The sequence below is a fragment of the Artibeus jamaicensis genome, unplaced genomic scaffold, assembly GCF_021234435.1.
Source record: "Artibeus jamaicensis isolate MK-2021 breed Jamaican fruit bat unplaced genomic scaffold, CSHL_Jam_final contig_414, whole genome shotgun sequence".
NCBI lineage: Eukaryota > Metazoa > Chordata > Mammalia > Chiroptera > Phyllostomidae > Artibeus > Artibeus jamaicensis.
The window spans coordinates 6,327,935-6,343,549 of record NW_026521822.1 but is presented as its reverse complement, the minus strand read 5'-3'; the positions used below and the strand labels follow the sequence as shown (position 1 = coordinate 6,343,549).

Below are 15,615 nucleotides of genomic sequence, written 5' to 3'. Positions count from 1 at the left end.
TATGTACCATGTAGCAATGAATTCACATCAAGTATAAAAAACAAACTTATAAATAAAGAATTATAATACATCTCACTTGAGTTAGCCCCTGTACATCATTCTTGAGGTGTGTGAATTGACACAGTCCCTGCCCACCCTGTTCCCTGTCACTTGCATTTCTTCATCTTTGAGATGCCTGGGAAAATGCACCATGGAGAGGAGGAGGTGGTGACTTTTGTCTTACAGGCAGAAATTGCCTGACTCATGTCTCTCATTATCAATACCTTCTGTTCCAACAAGGAAGTATTCTTTCAGCAGATGATCGGTAATGCTTCTGAGTCCTTCAATAAGATATGCTATGAGAACCTGACTTTCAAACTGGAGAATGGTTAAGAGTTGAAAATCGATATAATCCCCAACCCCCACAAACATACCCTGACTCCGGTAGACACAGGCATTGGCATGACCAAAGCTGACCTCATAAATAATCTGAAAACCATTGCCAAATTTGGCATTAAGGCAAACTTGGTGGCTCTGCAGGCTAGTGCAGACATCTCCATGATTGGACAATTTTTTTTTTGGCTTTTATTCTGCCTACCTGGTGACAGAGAAAGTAGTTGTAATCACAAAGGACAGTGATGATGAGCAGTATGCCTGGGAGTTTTCTTCTAGGGGTCCCTTCAATATACAAGCTAACCATGGTGAGCCCACTGGCCAGGATACCAAAGTGACCCTTCACCTTAAAGAAGACCAGACTGAGTACTTAGTGGAAAGTTAGGTCAAATAAGTGGTGAATACGCACTCACAGTTCACAGGTTATCCTATCACCTTTTATTTGGAGAAGGAATAAGAGAAAGAAATCACTTGTAATGAAGGAGAAGAAGAGAAAAGTGAAAAGGAAGAGGAAGGTAAAGATGATGAGAAGAAGAAAAAGACTGAAGATGTGGGCTAAGATGAGGAGGATGATAGTGCTAAGGATAAGAAAAAGAAAACAATGATTCACAGAAAATATATTGATCAGGAAGAACTGAATAAGACCAAACCCATTTAGATCAGAACCCCTGATGATATCACCCAGAAAGAATATGGAGAGTTCTAGAAGGGCCTTACTAATCACTGGGAAGATCACTTGGCAGTCAAGCACTTCATATAGAAGGTCAGTTTGAATTCAGGGCATGGCTATTCATCCCTTCAGGCTCCTGTTGACCTCTTCGAGAACAAGAAGGAGAGCACCAACATGACTCTATGTCCACCATGTGTTCATTATGGACAGCTGTGGTGAGTTGATACCAGAGTATCTCAACTTCATCTCTTGTGTGGTTTACTCTGAGGACCTGCCCCTGAACATCTGAGAAATCCTTCAGCAGAGAAAAGTCTTCAAGTTCATTCATAAAAACATTGTTAAGAATGTCTTGAGCTCCTCTCTGAGCTGATAGGAGACAGGAGAACTATAAGAAATTCTACAAAGCATTCTTTAAAAACCTGAAGTTTAGGATCTATGAGGACTCTACTGATTGGTGATGCCTTCATAAGATTCTGCAGTACCACACCTCCCATTTAACCAGGAGATGAAATGACTTCTCTTTTGGAATATTTCTTTCACATAAATGAGACCCATAAGTCCATCTATTACATCACTGGTGAGAGCAAAAAGAAGGTTGCCAACTCTGCTTTTCTGGAGAGAATGTGGAAGTCAGTCATGGAGGTGGTACATATAATGGAGCCTATTGATGAGTGTTGCATGCAGCAGCTCAAGGTATTTGATGGGAAGAGTCTGGTCTCACTTACCAAAGCTTACCAAGGAGAGCCTGGAGCTACCTGGGAATGAAGAAGAGAAGAAAAAAATGGACAATAACAAGGCCAAGTGTGAGAACCTCTCCAAAATCATAAAAGAAATCTGGGATAAGGAGGACTTCCAGACAAGATGGAAGTACACTGTGCATCCTCACATAACTAAAAGAAGGACAAGAAAAAATTTAAAAACAAAAACCAACAAGAACTGCCAGAAAATCAGACTGTGTGGGAGTCCAACAACCAAGGAGTTAAAGAAACATTCATCCAGACTGGGTAGGAGGGGCAGTGATGGGCAGCTGGGGCAGAAAGCACTAGCAGCAAGGCAGTGGCTGGATGACCTGGTTGGGCAAGGCAGAATCTGGTGGATGAGTCAGTCCCACATTGTGTGCAGATAAACTAGAAGGAAAAACTGGGGAGCCAGACAGACAGTGCAACCCAGGGTTCCAGCATGGAAACAAAGCCTCAAAACCTCTGACTGAAAAAAACATGTGGGGGGCTGCAGTAGTGGGAGAAACTCCCAGCCTTACGGGAGAGTTTATTGGAGAGACTCATAGAGTCCTAGAATGTATGCAAACCCACCCACCAAGGAATCAGCACAAGGAGGGCCCAATTTGTGTGTGGGTAGTGGAGAAAGTGACTGAAACCTGGCAGAGAGCAGAGCAAGCAGCATTGTTCCTTCTCAGACCCCTTCCCCACTTTTACTTTGTGGCACACTTCTACTTAGTGCCACAAAGTAGAAGTGTGGGTCACCCCACACTGGTGAATACCTAATACTCCGCCCCTTACTATGTAATTGGTGCCCTGAAGGGAAAAAACGGTCCAAATGGAAGAACAGATCAAAGCTCCAGAAAAAATACCACTAAGCAACAAAGAGATACACAGCCTATCAGATGCACAGTTTAAAACACTGGTAATCAGGATGCTCACAGAAATGGCTGAGTATGGTTGAAAAATAGAGGAGAAAGTCAAGGCTATGAAAAGTAAAATAAAGGAAAATATAGAGAGAACCAACAGTGACAAGAAGGAAACGGGGACTCAAATCAATGGTTTGAAGCAGAAGGAAGAAATAAACATTCAACCAGAACAGAATGAAGAAACAAGAATTCAAAAAAATGAAGAGAGGCTTAGAAACCTCCAGAACAACTTTAAAGGTTCCAACATCCAAATCATAAAGGTGCCAGAAAGAGAAGAACAAGAACAAGAAATTGAAAACTTATTTGAAAACATAATGAAGGAGAACTTCCCCAATCTGGCAAAGGAAATAGTCTTCCAGGAAGGTCAGGAAGCTCAGAGAGTCCCAAAGAAGTTGGACCCAAGAAGAAACACACCAAGCCACATCATAATTACATTAGCCAAGATTAAAGATAAGAAGAGACTTTTAAAACCATCAAGAGAAAAGAACAGAGTTCCCATAAGGAGTTCCCAAAAGACTACCAAGTGATTTCTCAAAGGAAACCTTACAGGTGAGAAGGGGCTGGAAAGAAGTATTCAAAGTTAGGAAAGGCAAGGACCTACATCCAAGATAACTCTATCCAGCAAAGTTATCATCTAGAATGGAAGGGCAGATAATGTGCTTCCCAGAGAAGTTAATGGAAGGTCAAGTTCAAGGAGTTCATCATCACCCAGCCCATATTATATGAAGTGTTAAGGGACTTATCTAAGAAAAAGAAGATCAAAAACTATGAACAGTAGAATGACAACAAGCTCACAACTATCAACAACCGAACCTAAAAACACAAACAAAAACAAAGTAAGCATACAACTAGAACAGGAACAGATTCACAGAAATGGAGATCACATGGAGAGTTATTAGTGGGGAGGGGATGAGGGGAGGCAGAAGAAAAGGTACAGGAAATAAGAAGCATAAATGGTAGGTACAAAATAGACAGGGGGAGGTTAAGAATAGTATAAGAAATGTAGAAGCCAAAGAACTTACATATATAACCCATGGACATGAACTAAGGGGGGAGGCAGTGGGAGGTGGGGTACAGGGTGGCTGAGAATAAAGGGGGGAAATGAGACAACTGTAATAGCATAATAAATAAATATCTTTTTAATGGAAAAAATTTTAAGACATATTTGATAAGAAGATTGAGAACACAACAGTCTATAGGGCTTGTGTCTCCACCCTGCTGCATTGTGACTAGCACTTAGAGCAGGATACAAGGGTGTCAAGCCTTTCCTTCCCACATTTGACATTGGATGGAGATGTGCATTGTAGTGGCTGGTGGGTATTAATTTTGTTTTGAAATTAAAGTATGCAAATTTTTTTTAAAATCACAAAACAGTGAGACACATGTTTAGGATATTTAGATTCAAGATACTCAGAAGTGGAGCACTTCACCTGGGAGAGGTCAACGAGGTTTCAAAGAGGAGGCAATATTTGAAATAATTCTTGAAGAAAATGAAAGGGTTTGTTAGGCTGAGAAAAAGGCAAATCATATCTGGCAGAGGGAAAAGCATATACAAAGACACAGAGAGTTTAAAATACATGATAAAACAGAATCAGAGAGGGATGTGCTGCATCTGGAGGTCAAGTACATAAAGCAGTTTGTAAAAATAAGACTGAGAAACAGTGGGACTACGGTAAATATGCAATGTGAAGAAGAATTATGAGCCAGAGAAGGGGTAGCCTCAGAGCTTTACTTTGAATCCTAGTTTATATTTGGATAAGTATGAGGAGTATAGAGCATCAGTAGATGAGGAGTACAGAGTATTAGTAGAACCTTCGAGTCCTAGCAAGCATGGTTATTTTATACAGACAGTGGGACCAGCCAGGTGAAAGGGATGTAATTTTTAGAGAACAGGAGAAAATATCATCAGAGCAGGAGAAAAAGATTGAAGAACAGAGAGAAGAATCTCTGATGGCTGGAAGAAGTTAGACTTCATCTTACAGGCAAATTGACTAACCCCTGGATATTTTTATCACTTTTAAGGCAGTAACATGAACTGTGAACTGAGTAAAGATAAGAAGCACTTAGTTCTAGCTATGTGGCAGTAAAAATAGTCTCTTGCTCAAAGCAATGAACTCTTGATGAATGGAAAAAATAGATCTTAAAAATATACAAAAGATGAACCAGAGGTATTTGGTTTTAAGAGATATCTATCACATTCCGTATGTAACTTCTCTTATATTCTCACTAAATCACACTACCAAAAACTGGTATTGACTGTTAAGCTGTTTCCAGATGCTGTGGGGAATATTTTTTACCTACTACACTAATGTAACTGGATAGAAATGCAATTCATAATCCATTGCTGCTATGTCCCATTGCAAAAAGGTAGTTGCTTCATCTCTCCTTAATGTCCACTCTAGTGAGAAGTCACAGGTCCATACCAGTGGTTCCAGACACCAGTGTACATCCTGATCATTTGGAGAAGTTGTTAAAATGTATTTCCCAGGCTTCATGCCCACCCCCACTCTGAGATTCTGATATAAGAGGTCTGAAAGGGCCCAAGACTATGCCTTTTTAGCAATATCTACAGGAGATCAACTACATGCCACACATTTGAGTCATAAAGCTAGAGAACAGTTCCCTCTCTTGTTCCATTTTGCTGCTAAGGCTGTCCCACCTCTTCATCCTCTTCTGCACTTCTCTAAAATAGTCTATAAGTACTCTCACCTCATTCACAAGCAACCAAACAAAATGAAACTGAGTGGGGAACTGGAGAAAAGAGAAATAACAAGAACAGACAAGGGATTCTTTACATAGTGAAATGTTTTTAGACAAGGACACAAGCAGAAACACGACCCAGAGAAAACTTGTAACTAGTTTTTCTTCAATTCCATCTATCCAGTGTATAGAAACGTCATGTGTGTGATAAGACATGAAAATATCCCACCTGTTTTATGGACTCATCCCAAAGGAACCACACAAGCTAAAGCCTTCTAGATCTAAAGTTCTGTGAAGGGAATTTGACCAGCACAGAGTGGATAGGAAAGAGATCCAAAGCCAATTTGACCAGCCTGTCTGCCTGCAAATATCAGGTCAGAACAGATCATTCCATATTCAAGAATAAGTAATAAAGGGGGGAAATGGAAACTATTTTTAAAATACTGTGGAACAAAAAATAAAGTAACATCCTGTCAGTTTGGAAGGTATGTTGCTTGCAATGCTTAACAAGGTTACAAAAAGTCAATTTTCATGAAATAAGAATGGTAAAAAACATGACCAGTTGAGGGAGGGAAGAAAGAAAAGAAAGTTGTAGGGGGTGGGGAGAGAGAGAGAGAGAGAGGGAGAAGATACACTACCACAAACCCCCTGCAATGAAACACCTAATGTTGGATAAAATATTTGTAAATATGATTTAAAATAAATTTCCAACCTCATATGAAAGTATGGAAAGTTTTCTAAAACCAGGAATGAAGCTGAAAGAAGAGTAAGGAATCATTGGAGGTGCTGGGGGACCTTGGAGACATCTACTTTTACTATCTCTGGTGCCTACAGTACCAACAGGAAGGAGGTAAAACACCCCAGCATAAAGCCAGAACTCACAAAGGGGTACCCAGTTAGCTCAACAGTAGACTAGGTAGAAGGAGCAGCAAGATATCATGTATGTCTGATTCTAGGTAGAATTATGTTTCTCCTTCTAAGAATTTGTGGCTTCTACTTGAAACTTAGATGGGTTTGAGGCATGAATGTGCAGTATTTATTACTAAAATATATATAAGCCAATAATATTAATTTAAAATTAGTAAAATATATAGGATATTTAAAAAGAACCATTAACAAGCTTTATGTGATGGACACAGAAAATCAGCAAGCATTATTTGGCGAGTGTAGATTACTTGCAAGAACAAATAGAACATTGGAGATGGGTTATATTAAAAGACATAAAGTAAATTAAATAAAAATCAAAGATAGAGAACACAATTTTTGATAGTAATATAATTATGTAAAAATAAATTTTATTTAAAAATATTTAAATAGATATTTAAAAATAAAATTTTAAAACTAGATATGCTTCTACATACTCAAGAATCAAAGAAGAAAATAAAATTGGGAACACTAGGAACTTAACAGTAATAAAAATGCATCCCATTAAATCTTATATGTGAAGCTAAAGCCATTCTGTGCTTAAAGGCTGAAAATCAATAGGCAAATTTTTCAGCTTAAATATAAAAAAAGAATAATAGATTAAATCCAAAGGAAGTTGAAAGAAGCAATAGTAAAGATATAAAAATTGCTGAAGTAAAAAACAAAGTTCAGAGAATCAGCAAAGACAAAAGTTAGTTGTATATAAAGACTGTTTTTTAATGGCAGGAATAAGATTGCCTCAATAGTAAGATTAGAAAATAAAATTGGACTTCCGCCAAGATGGAGGCATAGGTGGATGTGCCGTGCCTTCTCACACAACCAAGTTTAGAGACAACTAAATATTAGCAACAGAAAACACAGCCAGAACACAGAAAATTGAACTTTTCGGAAGTACGTTAACAACAAATTCTTCAGCCTGACCGGTAAGGGGCGAAACCAGCGGCTGGTGAAGCGGGATTGCACAGGAGGTCTCCGTCAGCCGGACTCAGGCTCGGAATCCAGACGCGCGGAATCCAGGCGCAGGGTTGGACCAAGTGAGCGACCGAGCGAGCCACCAGGCGAGCGACCGCTGGGGAGACAGCGGGGGAGCGGTGCTGCGTGTGGTGCTGCATGTTGACTGTGGTCGCGAATTTGTGCTTGGGCAGACAGGCGAGGGAGTGCGGCAGGTCCTGCGGGCTAGCGGCAGTGGAGGGCACCGCCATTTCCCTGCTCTGACCCCACCTCCACATACAGCATCATAACCCAGCGACTCTGAGTGGCCTGGCCCAGGTGAACCACCTAAGACGCTAATCCTCACCCAGCTGTGAGAAACAGCAGAGGGGGTCGCCATTTCCCCGCTCTGACCACGCCCCCACATACAGCGTCACAACCCAGCGACCTGGGAGTCCCAGGCACTGCTTCTCACACTTAAAGGGCCAGAACAGACCAAAAATGTCGCAAGAAGATCTCAAAGCCCCAGAGCCCATAGATCTAAGCAATGAAGAAATAGCAAAACTCTCAGACACACAGTTTAAAACACTGGTCATCAGGATCCTCACAGAACTGGTTGATTATACCAACAAATTAGACAAATATATGAAGGCGAAACTAAATGAAATGAATGGAATTGCATAGGACACCAATAGCAATGAAAAGGAAACTGGGACTCAAATCAATGGAGTGGACCAGAAGAAAGCAAATAATGGCCAAACAGAAAAGAGTCAGGAAGCAAGAATTCAAAGAAATGAGGAGAGTCTTAGGAACCTCCAGGACATCTTTAAACGCTCCAACATCCGAATTATAGGGGTACCAGAAGGGGGAAAGGCACAGCCACCAGTGGAAAACTTATTTGAACAAATAATAAAGGAGAATTTCCCCAATCTGGCAAAGGAAATAGACTTCCAGGAAATCCAGGAAGCTCAGAGAGTACCAAAGAAGTTGGACCCAAGAAGGGACACACCAAGGCACATCATCATTACATTAGCCAAGATGAAAATGAAGGAGAGAATCCTAGAAGCAGCAAGAGCTAAGGGGACAGTCACCTACAAAGGAGTCCCCATCAGACTGTCAGCAGATTTCTCAAAAGAGACCTTACAGGCAAGAAGGGGCTGGAAAGAGGTATTCCAAGTCATGAAAACCAAAGACCTACAACCAAGATTGCTCTATCCAGCAAAACTTTCATTTAGAATGGAAGGACAGATAAGGTGCTTCTCAGATAAGATCAAATTCAAGGAGTTCATCATCACCAAGCCCTTATTATATGAAATGTTAAAGGGACTTGTCTAAGAAAAATAAGTTAAAGAAACATGAACAGTGAAAGGACAACAAACTCACAGTTATTAACAACCACACCTAAAACAAAAGCAAACTAAAAGGACAGCTAGATCAGGAGTGGAAACATAGAAATGAAGATCTCAAGGAGGGTTAGCAACAGGGGAGTGGGAGGAGGAGAAGGGGGGAGAAGGTACAGAAAATAAGTAGCATAGACAGTAGATAGAAAATAGATGGGGGGCAAGAATAACATGGGAAATATAGAATCTAAAGGAATTGAGACACATGGTCATAAACTAAAGGGGGGTAATGGTGGGGATGGGGGGGTAGGGTGGAGGGGAATGAAGGGGGGAATAGAACAACTGTAACAGCATAATCAATAAAAAAAATTTTTTTAATCTAAAAAGAAAATTGAATAAGTCATCCATAAAGGGGAACAAAAAAGGTAAGGAAAGAATTATTTAAAATTTAGAGAATCAGTACAGGAGATCTAACACACAAATTCTAGAGTTCAAGAGTCCCTGAGGGAGAGAACAGAATGAAGGGAGGAGGAAGGAAATCATCGAATCATCAAAATTCAAGAAAATTTTGCAGGAATGAAGGAAGCAAATGTCCAGATTACAAGTTGTTCAGCCCAAGAAAGCTGTTAGTGAAATTTCAGTAACCTGAGGACAAAAAAAAAAAAAAAGGAAAAAAGAATTTGCAAGCTTCCAGAGAGAAAAATCAGGCTTTATACAAAAATCAATAATCAGAATGGTCTCCAACTTTCAAAGTCATGGTTAAGGGGAAGAGAGGGAAGACTCTATAACCCCGGGTGCCTGTTTATCAGGACAAGAAAGATGACAATAAGATACTTTTTATTTAACTTTTGCAACGACTTACAATATCTAAATTTTTAAATATTGAGTGTTTAAGTGGTACTTCTTGTTGTGTATTTTTATTTAGGAGTATGTTATTGCAAGATGTATATTTGCTATACATTGTATTTGCCCCCAGGAAGAATACACCTTGCTATAGCAATGGTGGAAGCCAGAAGACAATGAAGCAATGTCTTCAAAATTCTGCAAAAAAAAAAATTTTCCAAGAACAATAATCCCAGCCAAACTATCAATTAAGAGTTGAAGGTAGTAAACAGACATTTTCAGACATGCAAAATCTCAAAAACAATTTGTTTTCCATGTACCTCTTTTGGGAAGGTAGGGAGTACACCAAGAAAGAGAAAGACATAGTACCATGGGAAATAGGGATGTAACACAGGAGAAAGGAAGTAAGAATCCCTGAATGATGTTGAAAGGAGACTGCTGTGATTGAAAGGACACCAGCCTAAAGGCCATCAGTCTCTGTGGGATGAGGTCAGAGTGTTCAAAGAGACTCTTTCAAGATTATCAGTCACTAGGTATTGTCAAGGAGATGGAAAACACTAGAGGGTTTGAATGTAGTGAGCTAATAATGAATATGTGAAAACTAAACAAAATATAATTATTAATGACAAGGAAAATAGAATGTGCCAGAAAATATAGTATTATATTATACTTATATTTATATTATATTACACAGTAACTCAACTAAAATTGGCATTTACACAGTCATAATAATATAAAATTGAATATTAAGCTACACAAAATTATGGCAGCAAAATATGAGAATAGTGACTGGTGAGGGAAAGGGAATGAATGAGAGCTAAATTCCCATCTTCCAAAGTAGAAAGTCAACAGCTTATGCCCAAAGCTGAGAACTCAAGCAGTAGCAATATAAGCATGTTGTTAGAGATATTAAGATAAATGCTAAAAATGACCTAAAAGAGTTTAAAACAGTTGTGAGAAATTAGAAAGGAGAGGTTCAGGAGATTCTTTTTTCTCATTATAGTCTTAAAAAGACTAAATTTGAGAAAAATAAAGAGATTGTATCAATTTTTACTATCACCAGATTGTATGAGTCTCTGCTTCCCTGATCCCTTGCCTTCACAGGGTAAAATAATTTAAGGAAGGGAGGGAGAGGTGGAGGGTGAGAGAGGTAAAGGGAGGGAGGAAAGAAAGAAGGAGGTCCCTGGCAGGTGGCTGAGTTGGTTGGAGTGTCACACCAAAATATTGTGGGTTCAATCCTGGGTCAGGGCACATGCCCTGTGGAGGTTGTGGATGTGATCCCTGGTTGGGGCGCATGTGAGAAGCAACTGACCCACGTTTCTCTTTCACACAGAAGTTTCTCTCTCTCTCTAAAAATCAGTTTTAAAGAAACATATCCTCAGGTGAGGATTTAAAACAAATTTTAAGAAAGGAGAAAAAATAAAGAAAGCCATTGTCTATTAGGTACTCCAAAACTGGTATCTCATTGCTATTCTAGTATTTAAAGTAATCTGTTTGATTACCAATGTGGATGAACATTTATTCATAAGTTTAAAAGTCATTTGTATTTTTGTTACTAATTGTCTAATTCTCCTTCATGTATTTTTAAAATATTGCTCTGATTTCAAAAGCTCTCTCCACATTAAAAACATAAGTTTCCAGTAAGTTTCCAATACACTTCCATCGCCTTTTTCTTCCTCTACACTTGTGCAGCTTAAATTCTCAAATCTCTGTGAGGAAATCGGTTGAATTAAAGAAGAAATGTGAAGTAGTAAGACTGTGGGCTTCGGAACCAGGTACATCTGGGTTTCAATCACCCTTATAGTTGTACGACACTGAACAAATTGCTTAGCCTTTCTGCACTTCAGTAGCCTCATCTGTAAAATAGAAATAATAATATGTGATAGGGTGTTGTGAAGACTCAATAATAAGTAGGTATTTGGGAAATGTTAACAATTTGGTGACCGATCTTCCAAAATTAGGCAACTCATTAATTTAAAAGATTTTAAATGGGTACTTCCAGTGCTAGGAAGTAGTCTGGAAGTCTTGATTACTGTCATAAGTAGCTTTTGTTACACTTGACGAAACATATAAAAAGGCACAACAGTCTTCTATCTCTTCTCCTCCAGAAGAACAGTTTGTAGGTTTCTGTCTCTACTAGATATTCTGCTATGTGTGCCTGCCAGAACTCACCTTACACTTCTTCTAATGAAATTAATTATTTTCCTTTGGCACTGGTATATCCTACACCTGGTGAGGCTGTCAATCATATAATCCCATCTTGCCAGGCACGGGGTTGGGCATGTGACTCCGAGCTTGATCCAGCACCAGAAAACTGTATCAGAGATTGCTGTGGCTGCAAAAACTCTTCCTTACTAAGACTACGGGTGCTTACAACCCCCAGCAAGCCAAGAACTGGGAGGCCCATCTTTGCTGTAGTTCTGGGGGAGCTTATCTGAGGCAGAGAAAGGCATAATAAATGATTAAGACAAAGGGAAACAGAGTCCTGGCAATAGAGTTTGAACCCTGAATCAGCCAAGCCTGAACCACCCCTTTGGATATTTGTGAGTATATAAATATTTATTTAATGTAAGTTTGATGGCTTACCATCACTCAGAATTTGAAGTTCTTACTGATTCCAGCTGTTACCCTGAAGCTTTTCAGGATTGCTTAACCAAGGGATGTTTCATCACTTCATTGTACCTTTCCACCTATATGGAAATATGCTAAGCTGCAGATTATCACTGTGAGTCACTGTGAGTCACATTCAGCTCCTAATTTATTAACAAAGAAGAAAAATCTTGCTGGAAGCAAGATGGCCACACATGTATTTCTCTTGGACCCCAAAGTCTGTAATGGGAAGTACATCCTTCTAGCACAACTTTCCATTCAAGATAGGGTCTTGCCAAATGTTGAAAGCTCAGTCCTTGCAGCACCATAATTTTCATCACACTCAATGCCTTTTCAGGAAACATTTTAATCAATCTTGTACTTCTAGCTAAAGAAATATTTATGCCAGGCTCCTTGATCCTTGACTTCAGTACTGCATCACAGAGGCCAGCAAGGGAGAACAGCATCATCCCAAATGTCCCTGCTCCATACTGTCCAACATCCGGAAACCATTTCCCAAAGCCACCTTTGTGTCTGATTTAATACCTGTTACATCCATTCTTCTAATACCGAATTTGGTTTGAGGACCAAAGCCACAAATGCTACCTTCTCAGAGAAACTTCCCTATACACCCTATCAAAGTTGGTTCCTTTCCTATTTTCTATCTCATTGCCCCATCACAAGCTATAAGTACTCTTTACCTTTTATTTATTGTCTCTCTCTTTACTGGACCCTATGCTTCAGGAGGACTTTCTGGTTGAGCATTGTCTCCCAAGTGCCTACAGTGCTGCCTGGCAGAGTAAATGCTCATTAAGTATTTCTTCAATAAATGATATGTTCTTTTTTCTACATTTTTAATAAGTATCAAGAAATTAGCAAGGCTGGCAATGAGTGCCATTACACCCACCGGTGTCAGATACCATGCTACATATACCACAAACTGTAGAATGAGGTTGGTAAATAACACGAAGATAGTCACACTGTTGTAGTTGGTTATTGTCATCACTGCTAACTTTGGTGTGTTTAATAAGTAAGACCATTAGCTGGATTTTTAAAACTTCCAAAATTTTAAAAAATTGTGACAGGATGTATATCACATAGAATTTATTACCATAACTATTTTAAGTGAACATTAATACATTAAGTGCGTTCATATTGTTGTGCTACCATCACCACCATCCAACCACAGAACTCTTTTCGTATTTGCAGTCTGAAACTCTGTACCCTTTAAATACTAATCCCCTTTTTGCCCTTCTCTTAGCCTCTGCTAACTATAATTCTACTTTCTGTCTCTATGAATTTGACTGCTCTAGGTACTTCATATGTATTAGTCAGGGTTCTCCAGAGAAACAGAACTAATAGATTATTAGATATGGATAGCTATAGATATAAGTCTGTAGAAAGGGATTTATTATAAGCAATTGACTCACACGGTTATGGAGGCTGATCTGCAGTCAGTAAGCTGGAGACTCAGGAGAGCTAATGCTGTGTCCATCTGAAGGTTGGCAGCTTGCAGCCAGAAAGTTTTATTTTGAATCCAAAGTCAGGAAAAGGCCAATGTCTCAGTTCAAAGAATATGGCAGAAGAAGTTCCCTCTTACAGGATGGTGAGCCTTTTTGTTCTCTTCAGGCCTTCAACAGATTGGTAAAAGCCACCCACATTAGGGAGGGCAAGGCATTCAATCTGCCACTTCACATGTTAATCTTATTCAAAAATACCCTTACTGACACATGAGAACATTTGACAAATAACTGGGCACCCCATGACACAGGCAAGTTAACACATAAAATAACCATCTCATCATATACATAGAGTCATATGGTATTTGTCCATTCATGACTGCCTTATTTCATTTTGTAAAACATCCTCAAGGTTCCTTCATGTTGTAGCGTGTGTCAAAATTTCCTTCCCTCTTAAGTCTGAAAAACATCCCTTTCTATGTATACAATATGCATTTTGTTCATCCATTTGTCCATCCATGGACACTGTGAACAAATGATCTTATGAACATGGGTTTACAAATATCACTTCTAGTCCCTGCTTTTAATTCTTTTGAGTATATACCCAGAAGTGGAATTTCTGAATCACAGGGCAATTTTATTTTTAATTTTTTGAGGACCCACCAGAGGCTGTACCATTTTAGATTCCCACCAATGTATACAAAGGTTTTAATGTTTCCACATCCTCAGTAACACTTGTTATTTTCTGTTTTTGTTTAATAACAGCCTTCCTAGTAGGTAAGAGGTGATTATTAGTTTCTTTTATACTTAAATTTTAGTCACTTTCTGTCCATGTTTGTCACTTTTACTAGATCCTTTGGCATTGCCACTTCAAGACTACAGGCCCAGGTGTCAGAGATGATGCCTGATACAAGGATGACTGATCAGTACTATTTAGTGGTAACTTGCAAAAGAAATATAGTAAACAGAGACTAGAGAAGAAATAGGAAGTCATTAGGTTTGGGCAAAGAGGAAATAGGCATGGGTGTGGGCCGTATGTTATGGAAAATCTTCTCAGAACCAAATGGTTATAATAAACAGTCATTTATATTTATAATTGGAGTAGGAAGCAAGAGGGAGGAAATTAGTGTAGTTCCTTATCATCTAAAATGACTTTATACCGAGCACACTGACCACTGCTGTAATGATAGAAATATTAGCAAGTATATCTAGTATAAAATGTAAATAAAAATTGCAAATTTAGTAATAGCTTCAGAAACTCTCTCTTAGGAGTAGACGAGTGGCTGTCAGAAAGTAGCCAAGGGGGATAGGATAGGGAGAGATTAGTACAAACTTTCAGTGATAAGATAAAGTCTGAGGATTTAATATGTTGATTGTAGTTGATAAAACTATATTGTATAAGTAAAATTTGCTGTAGAAATTAAATGTTCTCACTAAAAAATAAACATATATATATTTCATACCCATATACATACACACATCTGTTTACATATATACATATATACATGTGAGGTGATAGATGTGTTGGTGGGGAAATGACACCAGGTATTAGGCCAGTGGAGTCAGCCTGAACCTTCATTCAGCAATCTCAGTACCTGAGTTCTGGCTAAGAAAGAATTCGGTGTTAAGCCTCAAATATAAGAGAAAATTTATTTAGAAAGTCACAGAGGTAGAAGAAGTGAGCTATGGAAGAATGGGCTCAGGAAACAAGTTACAGAGACACAAGAACAGCCCTTGGAGCTTAGAAGAAAAAGAGAGGCAAGGAAAACATGCCTGGGGGAAGAGGGTGGGGAAGGGCACAGACGGAGGCTCCCTGGTACTCTGTCTTAAGGGGATTTGTCAGGAGGACTCAGGGGAGGATTCCAGTTAAATATTTTTAGCCTTTCAGGTGTGTCCTTTCAGGGTTGTGGTCTCTGTTAATAGGTTGGCACTGGAACAGGAGGTCATTATTCATCAAATCTGGGCCTGACGTCAGCCACGGCATCCCCCAACTGGACCTGGAGCTGAAGCACACCTGAGGCCTAGATGTTATCTCTGTGGTCAACAGACCCAATGCTTTGCTTCCAATATCATTTGATGCAGGTCACACCCCCATTGTCCTGGGAACTTAATGCTGAAAGGACTGGTCCTATAAGGGTTTGT

The 15,615-nt window shown here is 39.3% G+C and overlaps 1 pseudogene; it reads left to right on the top strand.

The window, feature by feature from the left end:
• Nucleotides 1–171: 171 nt before the first annotated feature.
• Nucleotides 172–15,480, top strand: LOC119038989 (heat shock protein HSP 90-beta-like; annotated as a pseudogene).
• The last annotated feature ends 135 nt before the right edge of the window (nucleotides 15,481–15,615 follow it).